This window comes from Balearica regulorum, chromosome 1 (assembly GCF_011004875.1).
Source record: "Balearica regulorum gibbericeps isolate bBalReg1 chromosome 1, bBalReg1.pri, whole genome shotgun sequence".
Lineage (NCBI taxonomy): Eukaryota > Metazoa > Chordata > Aves > Gruiformes > Gruidae > Balearica > Balearica regulorum.
Genome location: NC_046184.1, coordinates 135942470 through 135949451, shown reverse-complemented (window position 1 = coordinate 135949451; position 6982 = coordinate 135942470). Strand labels below are relative to the sequence as shown.

Below are 6982 nucleotides of genomic sequence, written 5' to 3'. Positions count from 1 at the left end.
AATCCCATGCTGTCAAAACAAATCAGCTCCAGCATAACCAGGTGAGTTTAAAACAACTTCATATGAGAGGATGGTAACTTGTTTTTCTGTTATAATACAAATGCAGGTACGCATCTGATCACAATGCTTTATGTAGCCTTTGTAGTAGCACTAGTGTTGAGTATTGAGTTCTGCTCATTCTGCTATTCTTCCAAATGAAATTCTTTTATTTTTACTTCCACTTTCGTTCTGCAGACAAGATTCTGGAACATGGGCTTCCTCTGCTCTGAAGAGCATGGCTGGGCAAACTCTGCCCCCTCTCCAGGTTTGCTTCTAAACATCTGCAATTCAACCTATAACAAACTGCACCTACGAATTTGTGAGGATCCTCACTGTTCCAGGAATCCCATCAGCGAGAAGACAGAGGTAATATTTTAAGAAACTGGAGAAGAAAAGCACAATGATCTGCAGAGAAAACAAGGCTCAGGGCTAGATGTGAAAAGGGTCTCCAGCATTGTGATAATGAATATCACAACACCCAGCACTCAGGTGCCTGGCCCCAGGAGCAGCAGCCTCTGTCTTGAGTCAGATGTTTATTGTTGGACACAACATGAGGAACATGAGGTACCTGGGAACGTGACTCAGCTGTGAAGATTGTGTTAACAGTTTTTAATTGGATTTTCTTTTTCAAAACAACTTCTTTGCATGCTGGTGGAAGGAAAAGGTAAAGCTGTCTTTTTTTCTAACAGAGTGAAAGCATATCTCTCCTGGAAAAGCAGGAAATTCTGTATTTCTGAACATCACAAATGAGCTAGGTTTTTATACTAATAAAAAGGGAAGCCCTCAGCACAAGATTATAGCATCAGTCTTGTTCTTTTTCCCTGGTATGGCCCACTCAATTGCAGGGCTAGAAGAGGAGCTTGCACACCCAGGTCACTCATGACGTGCCTGCTAGCACCATGCACCCCTCCGTACTCGGTGTCAGCCATTGCCATGCTTGTGGCCACTTGTGTCAGAGCTAGAAGCCAGTAACTAACACCTGAAAGCCAGTGAATTGCCCCCTCCCTGGAAGTGTTCAAGGCCAGGCTGGACGGGGCTTTGGGCAACGTGGTCTAGTGGAGGGTGTCCCTGCCCGTAGAACTAGATGATCTTTAAGGTCCCTTCCAACCCAAACCATTCTATGATTCTATGATTCTATGACTAAAGCCTCACAGGGCTCCTTATTGCTGTGCAGAATGAGATGACTGGCACAGACTCTCCACCACAGGATAAAATGAGAGAGAGGATATTAGTGGAGGTCAGAGATCATTGTGGAGATTTGAGGATCATACAGTTCATGAAGCTATGAAAGAGGTGTAAGTCATCTCTAAGTCTGAAGCGTGCTGAATAGCTTTGAACTAAGGGCTACTTAAATAAATACTATTATCAGGAAGTAATTTTTTAATTTATTTTAAGTTTCTTTGAGAGAAAAAAATGTATTTGCAAACAGACGGTAATGAACTCCATTTTAAGCAACAGCTTAATTCACTGCTTCATATTCTGACCTCCTAACTGAGATGGGCTAGTCACTCCACAGCCGAAGTGCTGTGCCTGGAGGCTGCTGCAGCCCAGAGAAGTAAGGCAAGTTGAAGTAAATCCTCTACCTGGCCCAATTTACCATGCATTGGTCCAGTCTGTTTTACATGTACCAGGAACATTCTCCAGATTCCTTTCAGAGGAAACCAAACCAGAACCTCCACTCCAGATATGTACACATATGTAGGTTACTGCAACCCCTGATGGAGACACTGAGGTCTGAACCAAGGAGTAAGCTACATCACCACTAGGTCTTGTAGCACTTACCAAACATGCACAGGCCTAAGAAAGGTCTCAAACCATCAGGACTCTCCTGCAATGGCTCCCACACCGCATAAAGGACTAAGTGCTGCACGTGCTTCCTATTTGCTGATGATTGGCAGTCCTCAAGTCATCTTTGATGCTCCTTCTCGCACCAAGAATTAACGTGGCTGTTTTTACCTAATGTATCTTCTGTTGCTCTGTCCCCTCTTTGCTGAACCCCTTTGTTTCTCCTAATGTCCTTGTAATTATCCCCCTCCCCTTTCTATTGCTTTCTTCTACAATAATGACAATGGCAAGTTTCAGCAGCCTCAAAAATCCAAGCACAGCCTAAGCCCAAGCTCCATTGTAAATCTGCACTGTAAGTGCACTAAAAGTTTCTTGAGCCGCTGCACAAGCCCATGCCAGACCCAGAAGGCTGTTAAGCTCTCTGTGGGCTGCACAAGGATTGGCAATCAATGCCACAATAAATTAGGTGATGAAGCAGTGCTGCTAAACTTCTGTTACACCACCTCTCCCCTACCCACCACAGCAGGCAGTGTGGTGGACCACTTCCATTCCTAGTTTTGGCATATAGACGCATGCATCCTATACCCTGACTCACTCCTATGGCACCACATCCCTTGCTAGCGCAGACATTGCTGTTCCTTGCCAGCAGTCTGCTCTTAAATTTGAGGGCAGAAAGTTAGAAATAAGGGCTCCTGAGCCATTGCTTCTTACAAATCTCTCTTAGAGAGGCAGCGGGTTTTTGAGGAAAAAGAAATAAAGATTCTGAAATAATTTGGATCAACAGCAGGTTAGGAGTATGTCAGCAGCAGAGAAAAAAAGAGAATTAGATCTCCCAGAGAGCAGTTTTTAAAAGGTAATTAATTTCATTCAGGAGAGTCAATTCAGGAGAGTCAAGAAAATTCATGAGAATTTGTCCTTATGGCACAGGAGGTTAAAAGAGAAAAGACACCTGCCTTATTAAATGTTAATATCCAGAAGCAGTTCATAAAATTATTAATTATACAAATACATTAATCAGGAGAGTTCTGTGTCTTCTTTGACTTCACATAACCATTCTCATGTGCCAAACATAATTTTTTTACACAAATATAGAACCACTGACAGTATGTATAAATGCTTCTATTAGAGATAAGAAGACCTCAGAATTGGGGAAAAGATGGACAAGTGAAATGAAATAGGAAGTCATGCCAGCTCTCATATACATATTCCCACCCCTTTGGCAAGAGATTTAAAAAATGAAACTTGAAGGCATCTAGCAATATCTAGTACTCATCTAAGCTAAAGAAACAACAGCAGAGAGCACAATCTCTCCTCCCCTTTCCTCAGATTAATCTGATATACTATACTGCATCCTCTGACAGATAAGCAACGACTAAGGTGCAGATAGTTGTTCTTACAGTTTTGGCTAGGAAATGGATTGTTTTGTTTCTTATGGTTTTGGCTAGGAAAATTGGTTAGACTTGAGACTTTTTATTTCCCGTGAGAGCAAGTAAGAATGAGGAGTCTTCCTCAGGTTTTGTGGGAATGGCTAGGCTGGGATTTCCAGTCAGTGCCAGGTCCCCTTTGCACGCCCAACCCCCCCCCAGCCCTACCCCCTCTTGCCAATGCCCGCTCCCCTCCTGCAGCCCTAGCGGGATGTCCAGGCAGGGGCTGCACATTGTTCATGCACACAGGCTGTTCCTAATTAGCCATTACGCCCTAATGGGGAGACAATGAAAGCCTTCACTGGGAATTGCTGGATGGTGCTGATGGTGAGAGGAGGGAGGTTAAGAGTCTACCATGGCAGGCCTTGAAGGTGTTCTTTCTGGTTACTGCTTGTCTTTATTTAGTATCAATCTAAAGGGAGCAATAAAAGCAGTAATAATAATAACAACAACAACAATAATGATGATGATAATGGAATAAGAACGGAGTAAGAATAAGAATAATAAACCAGATGACATCATGGGCTAATGTGAAGAACAGTTCTTAAAAATGCTGCTACTTTCATATGGATCCCCATAGCTGTCTCTTTCCTGGGCACCTGCTGTGGTTTAACCTGGCGAGCAGCTAAAACAACCACACAGCCGTTCGCTCATTCCTCTCGCAGTGGGATGGGGGAGAGAACTGAAAAAAAAAAAGGTAGAATTCATGGGTTGAGACAAAGACAGTTTAATAGGACAGAAGAAGAAGAAGAAGAAGAAGAAGAAGAAGAAGAAGAAGAAGAAGAAGAAGAAGAAGAAGAAGATCATATACAAAACAAGTGATGCACAGCACAATTGCTCACCAGACAGAGCCAATGCTCAGCTAGTTCTCGAGTCGTGCACCTTCCAGCCAACTCCCCTAGTTATACAGGGAGCATGACGTCACATGGTATGGAATATTGCTTTGGCCAGTCTGGGTCAGCTGTCTTGGCGGTGTCCCCTCCCAACTTCTTGGGCGCCCCTTGCCTTCTCACTGGCAGGCCAGTATGACAAGCTGAAAAGTCAACAAATAAAAACTATCAGTGTGTTATCAACATTATTCTCATCCTAAATCCAAACCACAGCACTATACCAGCTGCTAGCATGAAAATTTAACTCCATCCCTGCTGAAACCTAGACGGTGCCCTATGTGGCTTTGTGGCACCTGGTTTCATTTCAGCGGGGCTCCCCTCACCTGGCCCTTTGCCTCTTGTTTGGGCATGGGGCTATCCTCAGCCCCCTTCTGCCCCAGCACACCTGCAGCTTGCCTGCATGATGCTCCAGCTTTCCCCAGCAGATGTGACTGATGTAACCATTTCCACAAGAACTTCTTTCATTTCCATGACATCCTCCACATGATGGAAGACAGGGATGATCACTGCTAATGTTAACATCTCACCAGGGCCTAATGTTACAAACCTCCCTTTGCATGTAATGTTACGCTTTGGTGACAGTGCTTAGATGAATAATAAAAATTTAACCAAGTAAAGGAATTACAAGATCAGGCCCATAGTGAGTTTTATAAACACAGTAAATGCCTTAAATTTTCTACATCAAGTCTTCTGTTATTTTTTACTGTGGAAATACTGAGATCACATGAGCCAGGGCAAATGCAGGTCACAAAGATTAATATAAAGATTTATCATGTCTATAGTATACAAATGTACATTCTGGATAACCCAAAAAATAATGAAACCTAAGACGAAAGTACTCACAATAAGGGAATTTTGATACTTTTAACAGCTCTGCTTTGTTTTATAATGTTCCATTACCTCACAAATAATATAGCTGTCATAACAAATAGTAACAGTGATAGATACTAAGCTGGATGGTGTGCAAAACTGCGGATACAACTCGAGTGTTCAGATCTGAATCAACTTTAAACTTAATATTTCTTGGATTGCTCAGCCCTGGCAAGGACCACTACAGTATTTCTCAATTTACAAATCTAATCTGTATCAAATAGCATATAGTAAAATGTAACATTTTGTTGACCTGAGCACAGTTGTTTAAGACCGTATATGGTTTTTACACAGATGAATCTGTGTGGTTAGGTTGCTATTTGGAAGACTTACCCAGACCTCACGAGCTTCTCAAATACCTTTCAAAAGCAAGAAAGGAAGAATAAGGTGCCCCACCATTTGCTGGTTGGATGCCACCCATCATGTCTGCAATGAGAGCGGTCTGGATCTCCAGCTCAGCACAGCTGCTGTAGGCAGCGTTGACAGCACTACCATTTGTTAAGTGTGTTTCGAGCAGGACCCCATGTCCGGTTGATTAAGATCAGAGGATGATTGGCTAAATCAGGCTGGGAGTGGCCTGGTCTATCCTCCTGCCCGAAGCATGGCCAGCGCTGGGGCAGACCAGGCTGCTCAGGGCTTGGACCACTTGGGGCTTGAAATCCTCCAAGGATGGAGACAGCACAGCTGCTCGGGGAAACCTGCTTCGCTGTCTCATGGGGAAAGTTTCTCCCTATACTCCACCTGAACCTCTCTCATTTCAACTTGTGCCCATTACTGCTCACTCTTCCACCCTGCACTGCTGTGAGGATCCCAGCTCCGTCTCCTCCATGACACTTCATCTATGCTGGGGGCTGTTAGGTGCCCCAAAGCTGTCCCCTCTCCAGGCTGACCCAGCCCAACTCCCCTAGCCTCTCTTCATGGGGCAAGTGCTCCAGCCCCACCACCCTGGGGGCCCTCCCCTGAGGTCCCTCCAGTTTATCCACGTCTTTCCTATGTCAGGTCCCAAAACTGGACTCAGTATCTAGATGTGGTCTGACTGATTGCCACACAGAGGGGCACAATCCCTTCCCTTGATCTTCAGGCCATACCCCTGATCACACAGCTCAGGAGCTGCTGGCTGCCTTTACTGCCAGGGCACAGTGCAGGCTCACGTTCAGCTAGATGCCCACTACCACCTCAGGGCTTTCCTGCAGAGCTGCTCCCCAGGCCCTCTGTCCCCTGACAGTGTCATTGCAGGGACTCATCCTTCCCAGGTGCCAGGCAAGTATCTGCCTCAAAGAAAACTGCTTTGGAAAATTTCAGGTAAATCACGTTAACTATTTCTGTGAACAAGGAATAAAGACGGTTTTGTCAAAGTTAAAAAAAAAAATCCAGCAAAATTTTTTTTCAAGCAACATTCCCCAGTTCTTGGGATTTATGGTATGCATTTTGCCATCTTCTGAAAAAAGCCCTAATTGTAGCCAAGCTGTCTGTGAAGAATTGCAGGCTGCAGAAGGTTGAAGGGTAGCACGATCAAAATGCTGGAATGCTTTTGGCAGAACAAGCTGTATCATGAAACCAAAATGCTTCATTGAGAGTTGAGTTCCTGCAGAGCTCTGCAGAAACGCCTCCCTAGTCTGTAGCACTGTGCCCTAGCTAGGCAATCCCTCCTCCAACCATCCTCACCTCGGTGCTGCAAAGTGCTGTAGCCTGGGAAAAACCTAATCCAAGCCATGTCTTTTAAGACTATGCATCTGACACTAAGGTTTGGAAGGGTATAGTTCAAGTTTTCTCATTTCCATGCAAACTGGATTTGTCCTGAGTAGAAATTCTCTGTTCCTCCTGGTTTCCATTATTTCATACAACTGAGGGGTTCTGATTCCCTACAGCACATGCTTCGATAGTAGTCCAGCCTTAAGATGCCACATTTTATTTGGGATGGAGAAGTGCCATTCTTAAACATAACTGTGGGGTTGCTTGCAGACTTGAGTTTCA

At 44.4% G+C, this 6982-nt stretch overlaps 1 long non-coding RNA gene across 1 annotated transcript in view; it reads right to left on the bottom strand.

Annotated features, from left to right (window-relative positions):
• The window catches only part of LOC142605182 (uncharacterized), a 75460-nt gene extending 71186 nt beyond the window's left edge, over positions 1–4274 (bottom strand). The window contains exon 1 of the long non-coding RNA XR_012838914.1: positions 4091–4274. This is a non-coding gene — a long non-coding RNA (uncharacterized LOC142605182). The remainder of the gene's footprint in view (positions 1–4090) is intronic.
• Between the last annotated feature and the right edge of the window lie 2708 nt (positions 4275–6982).